Source organism: Gallinula chloropus (genome assembly GCF_964237585.1).
Source record: "Gallinula chloropus genome assembly, chromosome: 1".
Taxonomy (NCBI): Eukaryota; Metazoa; Chordata; class Aves; order Gruiformes; family Rallidae; genus Gallinula; species Gallinula chloropus.
Window position 1 is genome coordinate 48561752 of NC_140085.1, and position 15791 is coordinate 48577542.

The following is a 15791-nucleotide window of genomic DNA, read 5'->3' on the forward strand; positions in this document are numbered from 1 at the left end:
GAGCTAGTAATGATATTGATGACATTACTAATTACTTAGCAGGCAGAATTCAAAATGAGAATTCATTTGTCATCATGATATCATCAATCAGGTTTTTATTGCCTTGGGTAATAGGTTTGTGCTTGCTTGGTGCAGTTTAAACTTTGCTATATAGCTCATTTTGGTTTGTACATCTGTACTTAAGTTTTACCTTCTGAAGTTTTACTCTTCTGGGTATTGCACTGTGGTTTCAGGAATATCTTATTTCAAACGTGTGGTACTTTATGTTGAAATAAGATAATAATTTTAAAGTCCATATAACCTCTGCTCCCCAAACCAAATAAATGTTCAACAAATTATTTTAAAAGGATTATACCCATTCCTGATACAAAGGAAACATGTTCAAATTTGTCACTTAAAAAGATTCAGATGGATTCCTAGATAAATATTGTAATGAAAAATTTAGAGTAAGTAAAATTCCTCTACTTTGATGAGGCAGGATAAAAAGTCATAGCTCCAGAGTGCCTGAGTACAAAGAATCCCTTTGGCACTGAACTAAGAAAATCACTGTTTTAAAACAATCTAGTATTCCTAATACTTCAGCCTGTGAATCAGTATCTGTCTCAAGAGCCTGGAGGTTCTACTATCTCTTCCAAACAGCTGACATTCCTGGCTGAGTCACCCCTCAGAGAGAGAGCTGGCCAGACTTCACCAGCTGCACACTCCAAGATTTTCCTCTTTCCTGTCCAACTTGGCATCTCTGTCTTTTTCATCTCCTTTCTGGATACTTGAATTCCTGCCTTGGCTTTCACATGGCAACTTTCCGTTTTCGTGGGAATGCAAGGTGATTGTTAGTGCCTTGCTCTGAAGTAGAGTAGCTGCTCAGTCATGAAGCAACTGCTAATTGCCACATTGGAAGTCATCAGAGCTGTCAACAACTTACCCTATCAGCTCTGTCATGGCAATGGGGATTAACCTGAGAGTCACCCAAGGTCCTGAGCAAAAATATTGTCACAGGAGGAGTCTGCTAACCAACTGTAGTCAGCCAAGTAACTACAGACCTTAATCAGCAAGTACATTGTCTTTTAATATGTTTACAGTACTACAGTGTGGTAATATATGCAGCTTGGAGGTACCCTAGAACTCATTAAACACCCTAATGGATCATCTGACAGTTGGAAAAGTTTTCTGTGTGAGTGAATGTTAAAGCAAAGGTGTGAATCTGAGGCTATGTTTTTATGCCATCTCATTTGCACTGTTTTCTATAATTTTGATTAACGCCTAGATTGTAACTAGCACATAGAAGGAATGAGAGATAATATGAATAAAATTACAGAGTGGATATTCTTAGCCTCCTAGTTTGTTCATTCACCAAAATAAAATACGTTAAAAAAGAGAGGTGGGAAGAAAGTAACATTTTCAGTCTTACAGATGTTTTTATTACTGTAAATGTATTGATTTTCTGTACGTAACACTTCTGTGAGGTGGGAATGCAGTAGCTTTTATTTAGTTAAATATCACAAGCAGCAAAAAGCAATTTATGCACCTTTTCTTCAAAAGCAAAAGAAAAATTTAGAAATATTGTTGTACCTAGAAACATTTCTTTATTAAGCAGATTGAGGAGAATTCAGGTGTTCCACGTCAGTGAGTTTATGACTGCGACTTGCTTTACATGAAGGTCATTAATTTCTCCAGTACCCTTTGAAGTACATATGTAGCTTGTCGGAAAATCTCCAAAGAACTGACTTTCAATTGTTTTAGCTATGTCGTTTCTCATTAAGTGACATTTCACAGAAGCTGAAGACTTTTTTATTTCTTCTGTTTATAGTTGTTAGATTAAAGAAAAAAGGTAAGTATTACATAATTAAATATGGTTGTTTGGGTTTTTTTTAATAATTAATAGTTACTAGCAGGTGATCCTACGGACAATTTTACATTTACTGGATTGTATCAGGGAGAGAATTCTTAAAGCACACCACACTTACATGATCTACAGTTCTCCATTTCTCTCCAATTTAGAGATAGTGATGATGTGCAGGACAGATCGGGTAGATGAGGTTAGTTGGTCTTCTCTTACCTACCAATGCTGTAACCCCATCAGAGAAGGCTGCCAGATTTGTCAGGCACAATTTTCCCTTTGTGAAGCCATGTTGGCTGTCAACAATCACCAACATACTTCTGTACTGGAACATAGTCTCCAGGATGATCTGCTCCATGATCTTGCCAGGCACAGAGGTGAGACTGACTGGCCTGAAGCTCCTTTTCCTTTTTTAAAATGGGAGTTATGTTTCCCCTTTCCCTGTCTCTAGGAACTTCATCAAACTTATATAATGTATGCAAGCCAAATATTATTGAGAGATATGGCAACTTTAAAAGTAGACTTATTTTTTTCTGATTAAATGGATGGTATTTTTCTTCTTATATAATAGGTATGTTTCAATTTCACTGGAGGCTGGATTATATTAATCAGTGGGCTAATATGTACAGTCAACTTAATCTGGTATTTTCCAAATAAAAATGAAGCTTGAAAAATTACTTATTATTATTTTTTATACTTCTTTTTCCCCACAAAATATCCTTTCCTTGGTGTAATAGAAGATCTGGAACGAGAAAAATTACATCCACTGTAGCTGAGGTTGCCAGCCTTTTCAGAAGCTGCTGTTGACTGAAGTCTACTACGTAACACAAATGGAGCAGAAAGCAGACAATTATATGAGTGTTTTTTTAATTTCTTTTCAATCTATCAAGAATCTTCAGTCATTGTATTGTTCTGGGAATATTATTGCTAAATTTGTTCCTATTTTTTAAACAGAGGTGACTGACCTTGCCCTTTGAAAGTCCTCATTTACTTTCCTCTCTGTCATTATCTTTTCTTTGGGTTTCTTTTTTGCTAAACACAAGAACTGGTACTCTAAAAGACATATTGATTAATCTAATGACATTTAATGAAATAAATAGGTGGAATGGAAAACAGAAGAAGAAGAAGCTTTGATCTTTTCACGTTATTAGACCAAATGATAGTGGAAATTTTTTTTCAATATATGTAGGAAGGTTGTTGTAGCCTCTTTAAGTCCCTAAAACTGTCAGTTATTCAAAGACACCTCCCAAGCTTTTAACCTCAACTTAATTAAAATATATATTATGCCAATTGACTTACATTATTTCTTCATAAGAGAATCTTGTCATGCTGTCATTATCTTAAGTAAATGGGTTTGTTTTACATAATGTGCAGTAATAATAGCAGTGTCCATTTAAAACATATCTCTTCAATATCTCTTCAAATTATTTTAGCCATAGATAAAGAGGAAGGGTTTTTTTTAATATATCTTCCAATTAATCTTTCCACAATTGAGGATTTGTTTCCAGTTGGAAAGCTTATTCATTCTATGGAACTTTTTATTAAAAAGAAGAATATATGATAGTTATCAATAAAATACTATAATTTATTTCAATAGTATTCCTTCCTGGAAAGCAAGAACATTTCAAAATGAAGGTCAGTATGAAGAAACCTCTGAAATATGTATTTTGTCCTAAGGAATTCTTAATAGGCATTCTTAATATTTATCAAATTATTAGGTGTCATCTAATTGGCTTATGGTCATGGATTTTTTATTTTATTTTATTTTCTACATAGCAGATAATTATTTGTGTGTACCCTTCTTTTATTTTTATTATTTTCCCCCTTGAAAGATTCAAGCTGTTAATTTTCCAAAGGAGGTATGTTAATTATACCTCCTTTCCCCCACCCCCCCATATATTTTTTTCCCATTTAGAGAATTCTAGGCTAGCAAACATTTCCTACTCACTAGTAAAAGAACAACTTAATCTCCAACAAGATCATGATTCTATCTGTCTTTACCAATTGGTTTTACACTGCCTGGCATAATGGAGTCATCACTCATTTTCTATAAGTGTTAATCTATTATTGCAATAGTAATACAAGGTAACAGAATGGCTATAATTAATAAAATTTTTAAAATGAAAAAATATGCAGTAGTATTAAAGGAAGTGTGAAAATAAGACTTTGGCTTATGGAGTTTTTCTTTCTTTTATTGATAACCTTTTTGACTGCACATTCAGAGGCTGTACCACTGTACCGTGATTGTACATATCCACAACTAAATTATAGTTGTAATACAAAATGGCTTCTAGACACAATGTTTACCTGCAAATTATTCTTATGCAGGAGTTGCTTTTTTTGGCTACATTGAACTGGACTGCATTATATTGACCAGAAAATAAATATGAACACCTCAGGGTTGAAGATAGTAAAATTATTAAAAATTAACATGGCACACTGAATATTTTTCAAAATGCCTGACACTCAGCCTATGTGTTGTATCTTCTTATAGTTTTCCAATGTTACACCTAAACACATGGCCTTTTCTACCTGCTTCATTGGTATTCTTAGCAAAAAAAAAAAAACCCAAAAATTCCCCAACAAATATGCCCCAAAACCCCAAATCTTCATCTGTTATTCCTTTGAATTTTACAGAACGTTTTTGATTTCCACATTCTCACTGTCACAATGAGTAGAGGGCTACAGGAGCTCTTTCATACAAATTAGATGGAAACCTTTGAAGTTCTAGCATTTCTTCACAATCCTGTTTCCATCCAAGGGCAATCCAACTGATTTTCATCACAAAAAAAATTTTTAAAAAACTATCTCTCAAGCCAGAGAGGCAGCATCTTGATAATTCTTGAATATGCTTCCAGTTCCATGGGCCAATGCAAAACTGGAGACAGGGCCTTTTTAAATGTTACTCTTGCCTTGGAAATGAAATAATTGCATTTACCAGATTTTCTGAAAATCATTTAACATTAGCAAAACATGACGATAAAATCATGCATAACAGTAACATGATAAATAAAACAGTTCCTAGGTTTTGAGAAAGCTTGATGGAAATAAAGCACAGCTGGGCTTGAAATGACCTGTACTTAATTACACTGCACAACTGTTTAATCCTGTCTAAAATGGTGGGATGCTGACTACCTGCACTTTCATATCTGGAATCCAATACACATCTCAAACTGAGCATTTTTTAGGCACAAATCACTCCTAAATAGTACTAATAGCACAAATTCTATCAGTATTTTCAGTCAGTCATCTTTTTTTTTTTAAATAAATCATGTCATTGCACAACTCTAAACAAACTCATATCCTTTCTAGGGGTGTGACTCAGTAAAGCCACACCAGACAATGAATAAAACTCACTAATGACTAAATTTGCCAGCACTTCCATAGTATGTCAATTGGTTTTGCAATGCAGTTCACTTCATTAACCAATCAAACGGTTAATGAAGATAGTCTCTCAAGACTAATGAAGCAGACTTTCAGTCCCTGTATGTAATTTCTTACACTCTGAAAATTATACTTCACTTAATTAAATGTGTAAGTCAGTAGCTATACAAACACCAATGCGAACACTGACTGCACTGATCTTTGGAGTGTATTATCCCTAAGCACCCAGTCTTTGGAGTGTGTTATCCCTAAGATGAATTGTATATCTCTTTTGTTTGTTCACTGTGTACTATGTATAATGCTCTTTTAAAAAACCTGCTGCTGTGCAGATGGTTGCCTGTATGCTCTGTCCTGACAGGGAGCCTGTGGAGGCAGCAGCAGGTTACTCTTTCGTTGGAAGTGACTAAGACAGCCAGGGAGAGAGCAAGGTGAGGAGGGAGAGAAACTTCTAGACCGCAGTTTGGGTCAGGGAGATGGAGCCAGACACTCAGTGGGGGAAACACTGTAACACAGATGGAAGTTTAAGTTTAGGCTTCTGAGAGCAGGAAATAGGCAGTCTGGTCTGATATGTAGTGCAAGAGGAAGAAAGAAAAAGTTTAGTAGGGATCTACTGAGGTTTATGTGGAGTATGCTGCACATGTTTTGCAATCCCAAGCACTGCACACCAGATCTACTTCTCAAACAGTGCTGGGTTTGGGAATGAAGTAGCTGCCGTTTGCCAACCATCCTGGAAATCATTTAACATTAGCCAAATATTAAGATAGAGAAACATCTGGATTGCCTCAACCCAGAAGGGTACTGAATGTTTCTTATGAGAGTAGAAAAATAGTGGGAACTGTTAATCTAGTCCATTATGTTTTACACAGCAAAATGGAGTCCTATTCATTGTTGTTCTTCCTAGGATAATTAATTATATATTTGAAGAATGAAAGTACATTTCTGTTCTTAAAAAGCCTATGTGAAGGAATATCTACCTCATAGTTCTAGCCAAGGTTTCAATGTGACTTGTAAGGCCCCTTGGCAAGGACAGAGGGATCCTGGATAGCCCCCTTAGAAATTAACCTACACCAAAAAGTTCTGCTTTTAACAGTCTCTATGTTTACCAATTGCTGACTGACAGCAATACCCACTAGCTGTATTTAAATTTTATTTATTTATTTTCAAAGACTAAGTGAGAAATCTATTATCTCAGGACTTCATTCTAGATATTGACTTTCCTAATGTTGACAACACTGGTATTTGTAGAACACTAAGAGATCTAAATGAGTACTGGGATATTTTGAAGCAAAGTTGAGGATGTCCCCGTATGATTCTTACCAGCTCCAGGGGAAAATATTTCATTATTAAATCCACTACTCTGCTTTGAAAAAGATCAGCACATATGTTTTAAAACCTGCCTTCTCATACTCCACACTCATTTTGCTGGAACAGGATATGCCAAAAAAAGAATTTTCTAGTTGCTCCCAGAGCTCTTTGGTGGGAGCAATACATTTCCCATTAGTCTTAATAGTGTGTGCCTTTGCCACAGTCCCACACTGGTTTATCTCTTTCACTTTCATTCCTTCCTGTCTCTCTGTAGGCATTAAAGTCATTCCAGCATCCTTACATAGCCCTTATGACTCTTTAGCAGTCTCACCTATGACAAGTATGTGATCTTGTGGTGAAATATCTTCTTTGATATGTGAGATAGGGCAAAGAGGGCAATAAAGAGTGCAAAGTGACAGCTTTTCTTGTCCTGTTCCCAGCTTTTATTTCAAAGGGAATATAAATCACTCTCTCACAGAGAGATCACAAGAAACATTGATTATTTCAGTAGCTCAGCCTGTCATCAAGAAGATATAGCTACAATAACCTCGATCCCAGAGTATCATAAGACTTTTGTCCATTCTTGAATTTTAAAATGTTCCACACCGCACAGATAGTAACCACTTAATTCTGGAAATCACTGTGCTTCGATCATTGTTAAAAAGGTACTTAACTAAACACAAGATGCTACATAAAGATTTTTAATTTAGTTAATTTAGCCAAAAACATACTTTTACCAAAACAGTCCATGTTTTCAGTCTGTGAGGAAACCTCAGAACAGATCACAAGGATGTTTCCCAAAGCACACTTGTTTCTCCATTGGCTGAGTACAATGCTGCCCTCTCTCTGCACATTCAGAAGAACATGTTCCATCCTTTCAGTTTGTGAATCCAAAACTGTTTTTGATCTAGACCCTTGATTAGAAACTGTAAGACTGATGACAAGCTTGTTTTTCATTGCTATCTTTCAACACTTCTTAACAGAAGATAACTACTGTGATACTAGATCAGTAAACGTTCCTCAGTATTGGGCCTCAGTAATCAATATTAAATATTTCATATTTGTGCCAGTGCTAGTGGTTTCCAAAGTAATCATCAGGCAGGATTTAGGAACCAGAACATTCCAGAAACTATCCTGAACCTGCAGTTTGTACGTTATCTCTTAACAATCCGGAGATTAAGAGAGTTTATTAGCGGAGCCACATGCCATTCTGTACCAGTTGGTCTCAGTGCTCAGAAATGTTCCCAGACATATTTAATCTATTTGCAGTGGTTAAGAATCTGAAGGCCTTATATTGCAGTAATTTATTGTAGTACAGCCATCTTGTTGGCTTATTTTTCCTCTGTGTTTTTCTTGCTCTTGGCTATATGAGAAAAAATAAAGGTTTAGCTGTTTAACTCTGAATTCTTACTGCGGTGATCTTGATTTCTTGTTTTCATCTCAATGTCATTACAGTGAATTCAAACACTGAAAACAGATCTATTCGGGTCTGCTTTTATTTTGTAATTATTAAAATCTAATATGAGGAAATACAAGGCCTTTCAAGGGTTACAATAAATAATTTCATCTTGAATATAAGAACTGGTAACTTAAAATGTCTATCAGGTATTTATCTTAAAAATAGTCATAAATTATTTCAACAAGTTTCACTTTTAAAAAGCAAGAGAACTTTAAAGAATGCTGCATTCATTTTCCTTGGACTGCATGAAAAGAAGTTTTCCCTTGTTATACAGTAACAACTACCAGAAATGCTCTAAATTTCGTTGGTTTGATTAAAGTAGGCATTTCTGAGTCTTTCTACAGCACCAATCATACTTGTGACAAGAGCAGAACAAATGCCCAATTTCAAATGCAGTAAATCTATTCCAACTCTTTGAATAGTAAAAAGTGGAATATGTTTTTCTACTTTATATTTGCTAACTTAAATGTTCCCTGCGTGTGAAGAGCAATTCAATTCACCCCTAAGGAAAATGAACAGTAGTCCATACCTGAGAAAAGAATAATTAAGGTTCCCTTTGTCTCTTGGGATTTATTTTTTTTTATTATTTTTTTTAGTATGTATGAACAGACCTATACTACATAAAGTGTACAGAAGTAGTCAAGATATCTGGTAAAATTTCAGAATTCTGATTTAAGAATTTATGCTGATATAAGGGACATATTTATTTTGTTCTCTCACTAAGCAACCACCACTATTCCTTCCCAAATTACTTGAAGGATTACTTGTACCTTTTTCAAAGGTATTTTGAAGACTGTTTGGTGTCTAGTTAAATCTATAATACATCAAATGCTTGCATATAACTGGGTGAAAAAGAGACATGAGGCAAGAAAAAAAGCATATGTAAGTCAGATACATTCCACTTTGCTGGATGATGACTTCATTATATTAAATTACACTTCTATGCATTCCTAACATGCGTAATGCTAAGGAGCTTTCTTTTCCTATGTTGACTCATAGTACTCACTATCAATGTGTCAAAGTTATATTCCTGTTCTGTGGGAAGCTGATCACAACTTCACAACTTTGATATTCAGATTATTCCAAAGCAGGACTGTCCCAGTCAGTCTTGTGGCTCCATTTCACTTCAGCACCTCTGAGCAGGGACTCCAGATTGGAAATTTGTACATACTGCTGAATGTAGCTTCTACACTATGGACTATAAATTTATAGCATCATGCAATTTTCATGTAATGCATATGTTAAGCCACTCATAGGATAGTGTATTACTTCTTAGTTAAAACAATTTAGAATTAAAAAAAACCACAATTACAAGAGCTATGCTTTGATCATGTTCCTCACATCTAGATTGATAGCATTGCCTACCTACCTGTTTGTACCTTTCTTATATATTATTTCTGGATTTGTTTTAATTTTAAAGACTATTTTATTTTACATATCCTTATGAAAATCACTCATCTTGCCAGGTCTGGCATTTCTACCATATGGAGAATTAAAACATCAAATGTACGTCCACCACCATCTCAAACTGGTTGCTATGGCCTGCATTCTATCTATCAGCTGCAAAGAGAGGTAAGAGAGAGAGCTTCTCCCATGTCTTCAAGCAGTCTGGAAAACGAGGAAAAAAAAAAAAAAGACAAAAAGTGTCTTCTTAGTTAATTGAGTTCCTTCAATCTTTATCTTGGGAACTTTCCAATATTGTTTGAGAGGCACAATGAGGACAGAGAACCTTACTGCAACCCTTTCTCCACCTCCACACTGAGCAGAAGATTGACTCAGCTGTGAAACAGGCAGGAAGTTGCAGCGTTCCTGGAGGGACTGAACTGTACAAACCTCTTCAAGGCTCCAAGAGGATTTTTTACAAGACTGCCACTCAGCCCCAGGCACAAATTCCTTTCCATACCTGACAGTAAAGAAGCCACACAACCACATTTGCTACAGTTACATGTTTTATTGCTTTTTTATCCTTTCCAAGTACCTAAATTGATTACATATTGATTCTATCTATTTAGAGTGCTACCTGGAATATGAGTATGAATAAGAACAAGAATATGCAGGAAAAAACAATGAACATGAATACAAATACAAATAAATAGGCAGATAGATAGATTCATGCCCAGGATAGACAAAGAATCAAAAGTTGAGGTGACTTAGAAAAGGTCAGAATGTTTCAAGGAATTAGGGAAAACTTTGGAGACATGGAGAAAAACTGATGTTAGCAATGAAAAAGAAAAGGTGTTAATTCTCAATACTTCTGGTAGACACCATAGCCCTAAGAACACCGATAAACTTAGTAACCACTTTTCTTATTTCTACAGAAAAATGCTTCCACATTTTCTTCTATGTTTAGTTTAGGGAACATAATTGTGTGGAATTTGTACATTTTATGTAATACATTAAAATATTGAATACTTGAATAATATTTTTAAGAAGCATCTGGATGATGCACTCAGTCCCATGATCTGACTTGGTTGACCCTGTGTGGAGCCAGGACCTGGACTTGATGACCTTTATGGGTCCCTTCCAACTCTGGATATTCTGTGATTCTATATGATTTGATGTACAGATCAAGGAAAGCAGGGGAGAAGTATTGGTAAGACTGGTACATTCAGGAAAGTGACACATAAGAGTTAAAATTGTCCTTGCTAGGGTAGATTTTTAGTTTGGATTTATTTATTTAATTGTCCTGAGTTGATCTGGCTTAATTAAATCAGCTGAGTCTCGACAGTATAGCAAAAGGCCATATAGGGGAATAGCCCTTATGCTATGCTGATGCTATGCTTTTTAATCTCCAAAAGAGATATTTAGCAGGAAAAAAACAGTAGGCTGGAAAGAATGAGTTTCTTTCATTTTGCCTAACACATACATCTGACCCTGATAGTACTTTTATTTTTTTTTTACTTTTTTTTTCTCCTGAATGACAGCATTTAGCTTCAAGGGAAAGCAAGCATCCCTTCTTGCTGTACACAAATGCAATAGCTCTTGTCAGTACTAGGTCATCACCATACACACTTTTTTCCTGCTGCTGGTGCTAAATAAGTGCAAGGGCTCTGAGATGGATTGGTGATATTGCCGCTAGCAATTGCTACCAAATCCTCCTGGGTGCAAACTTATGGCAGCATCCCCAGCCTTCCTGAGCAGATGCATTTGCAAGTGTTTTCACCTTGACCAAGCATGTCAAACTCATAATCTCACCATGTTTCTTGATAGTGGAGTGTATGTAGCTACCAGGAGTGGGAATTGTCTCCATTTCAGCATTGTCTCCATTTACCAGTTTTCACATCTGCCACTTCTTTTGTATCACATGCCAGGTATGATACAAGAACTAAGGCAAAATCCTCAGACAACTACCTCTGAGGAAGTTCCTTTTACTCTGATGAAAATGAAAGTAGACAAAGCGAAAAGTCAACTTGCAAACTATATGTATTTTTTTTTTATTATATAGATTTTACTGAAAAGGGTAGGAAGGGAATGAAAAACTCATAAGATGGATGTTGAAGTCAAGTGTGTGGTAAAGGATAAAATTAGTACCAGTGGTAAAACTTGCAATGAATTACTGTGTTTGATTCCAGTACTGGCTGTCATCATTTATGCATACAATTAGTTCCTAGACTAGATCCAGACTTTTTTAAAATATTAAATCAAGAAAAAGTATAATCTGAAAACTAAAAGAGAAGGTCCCTGTTCCCAAAATCTTCAGCAAATACTTCCAGCCAGTGGCCCGTGATCACAAAATTTCAGTCTCTGTAAGCAATGCCAACCTTAATTTTAATAGATGTGTAAAACAAAAGTACAGAAGATAGAAGTGAAGGAAAATAAATCTCAGACAAGGGCTACCAAAACGAACCAGGCAGATAATTATCTAATTCATGTTTTGGTTTCTCAGTTCAGTCTGGGATTATTTTTCTCTCATGTTTGACTGAAATAAAAAAATTAAGATTATGTCCTGTGTCAGATATGTCGTGTCCCCCCCCCTTTCTTTTTGTTCAAAATTACACTTAAGAATAGGTAAGAAAAGAAAGTATCTAACATTCAAGTTGAGAAGGCTAAAGGGTTAAAGGAACATGCTTATTACATTCCTTAACACTGTCACTAAAAACAGCAATAAAACTAATAAATTTGGCATATTACAGGGATTTCCCAGAAACTTTTGTGACAAGACACACACTCTCTTCCAAATGGTCTAATCTTGGAGAAAATTCAAAATCAAAAGAAGAATTTGGGTAATGCTGCATCACATTTCAAAGCTCTGTGTCTGAGGTGTGTATTAATCTCTTAACCCATACAGTGATGACTTAAGAACTCAAAAAAGTTTAAACTTGTTGAATGGAGCTCCTTGTCTTCTCCTTTTGTATGAGAGGGTGCACCATAAACCACCAAATTAAATGCTTTGCCAGGGCTCTAGAAATATCAGATGCCAACTCACACTGGCTTTCAGTGGAATCTGCGTCTGCAACTCCCATCAGGATTTATGAAATGTCATCCTTAATTGACATTGGAAAAAAGCTTACATTATTCTGCATTAAAATTGTGGTGATTTCATAGGATTGTCATAGAAAATTATGGGAATTACACAGTGATGCATGTTAATTTTTCCATATCACCACCCAATAAATTCTGCAATTAACCCATATAATTGGTCTAATATCAGTACTTTGGGGAAATCTTTTCAATTAGAAACTCAACAGCAGGAGTGGAGAATTGGATAGGGTGCCTAAAATTGGATTTACTTTTTACTTTCCCTTAAGGTTAAAATAGGGATCTGAAAAATAGCATTCTTTCTTTATGTTTTATTGGCTTTTTCTCATCCTTCCAATGGAATTAATAAATGACATAAAGTCTGAAACATGGGAATAAAAGTCATAGAAGATTTGTGCATTTATTAAAAGGAGAGAGATCATTTGGAATAGTCATAAATGAGTGGTACCTGCTTTCATCATCATCGAACAATGAACACAGAATTTTTCTCTAGCCCATTTAATCCTTGGCAAGAACCTCGAAGTGAATAATGTTCACTGGAAATTAAAAAAAAAAAATATTAAAAATCAATGATGACAACAACTACCAAACAGCATTTCATCTCTAAAAATGTATGTTATTTGCCATTTGTAAATAAACAAAATTAAACACAAGATGCTTATCATAACTCAGCTGTCTACTGAATTGTCTCAATTTAGAGAGAAACAGGTTATTTTTTTCTATTCTAAATTGTTCAGCAAGTGAGACAAGTGCAAAGATATTTATGGGGTTTTGCCAGACGGAATAGGTTAGGTGTTTATGACTTTATTTTCTTTGGAGTCTTTTTGTGGTTTGTGAGGGTTTTGGGTTTTTTCTTTGTTGTCATTTTTTTACCTGTGTTTTGCTTTTACAGCTGTTTTTACAGTGTTGTTGGCACTGACCCAGAAACTATTGCTCTAAGTCCACATTTTGCATTAGTGTGTTTCCTGACCCTAGCCTGGGGTTGGTTTTATACAAAATCAGAATTGAAATTCTCAAGATGCTTTTGAAGACTGCCTACATTTTTTTTCCTTTCACATTCTATTTTCACGTTCTGATGCTGAAGGATACAAGGAGATCTCCTTGATTACAAAAAGTATAACATATGCCCTAGGTTTAGAAAACATGGCTCCAGAAATTTCTTAAGCTAGCTCTAGAGTGATTGTGACAGCTTCATTCAGACACACTGTTAGAACAGCAATCAATGCAAACCTTTACAATTGTGAACCAAGGCAAAGGAGCCATGAAGAAATGTATAATATTCCCATACTGTGACTGCTCTTGATATAGGGAATTGCCAGGACACAATTCAACAGCAGTACAATAATCTTCATTACTCTTAGATACATTTATAACTATGACTATTGTAGGTTTAATTAGACTTTATAGGAGACTATTCTACCCATTAAAATAATAAATGAATGTTGGCGTTAAATAAACTTGGGCAATAATCATTACTGTTCTGAAGGAGAAAGATATGTCCTTTGCTAAATGATACGAGGATCTCTCCTTGAAAAAAACCCTCAATATCTATTTCATCTTGAATATAGGATTTCTCATTAGTGAGGAAAATTTTCCAAGTTTCCAGGACAATGTCCTCATTCATATAAGACTTAGGATCATGTCCAGTTGCCTTACTCATTTGAGTAACATTAATATGGCAAAGTAAACACTTTATAGACTAAGAGTATCAAACTGAGGGATTTTCCTCTGAATAAAACAGCAATCAATTTACAGTCATGCCAATGACTAGATTTTGTATATGCAGTGTAGGTGGCAGATGACAGCTGATTTCCTTCTAGAGACTGCATAAAGTCCCTTCTGTAACCTCCATAAAGTCATTAGTAACTTTGGTCCATAAAGACCATGTTTACAGTGAGAAACAGAAATAGAGTAAGAAATATTTTTTAAGGAACAAGAAAAAGGAATTTTTATAGCATTTTTTTCATTCATGTCAGTTTAGATTGCAGGTAATATCAATCTCACATGGTACTAGTAATTAAAAATTTAGATCCACAAAAGGACAACATCTGAGAGGTACCCAAAACACTTAAGCACTTAAAGCAGTAAATTTAGATTTTCCAGAATGTCAGTCAGCTGACTTAATGTACTTTGGTGGGTTTTCCCCATGGTAAAGGTATGGAGTTTCTTCCCTTAAGGCTAGCTTGATTTGCCATATATGGGTTTGCTTTCCACACAGATCAACAAGTTAACCACTCCTCCATCCCATGCAAACCATTCTGAGATATGCTTTCACAGTACTTTTCCCAGGCATCCACTGATAAACACAAAATCAAAAAAATTCCTTCATTCTTGCTCAAAAACTTACCTGCTAATTCATTTTCATAGCATGTATGATACAGCAGTTAGAATCTATGGCTTTCACCCAGTGTCTGAATTCTTTCCTTTCTCCTTATCAATTAAATATACTAAGAAATAGTTTTTTAAAACTCAAAATCTAGCCTAAAGGCTAAAGCCTAATCATTCTTTCATCCACTTCCTCTTGTCTCAAGCAACAGTTTTGTTGACTGATATTCTACAAGAGAAATTAAACCCCTTGCACTCATTGTTTTCAGAGCAAGGTGTCTAATTCAGCACTGAGCATGCCTTGATGACAAGATGTAAGACTTTCAAGCTATGAGCCGTGCAATAACAACCATGCAGGTACTTGTAATGTATGATTATTTAGCCAGAGTTTAATTTATAGAAAAAGCTATCATTTCTGTGGAGGCCATCTTTGTAGTTGCATGCTAACTTGAATTATATGGATTTTTATTTCCCTGGCTGCAGGGATACTTTACAGATAAATAAATCTGAAGGAAGAATATGTGATATTAAGTCTAGATTGGGAAATATTCTAACAATAGGAAGTCAAAGTCTTACATCTGAGATACAGTTAATAGAGTTCACTAGATCATGAAGACAAAAACTGCTATATAATGTCACCTCCTTTTTACCTGGAATGGTGGATACTAATTTTTAACAAGATTGTCACAGATTAAAGCCTTTATAAATGGTTAATATAAGCTAAGGATAATTTCTATTTGTTTAACAAACATAATAATAGCAAATAAAAATAAAAACTCCAGAAAATATTTTAAACCAGTTTTTTCTTTAACTGTAAATGTTGCAAATAATTATCTTTTGACTAATCAAATCCATAATGCAATTATCATTTTTGCTCCTGGTAGATGAAAAATAGATGTCAATACTTGATTCTTGTTCAGTTCAGATTTTAATTGCTTTGACTTCTTGTTATTTGCATTGCTATGAAAAATCCAATGACCTTTATGTTATATTAGAACATCA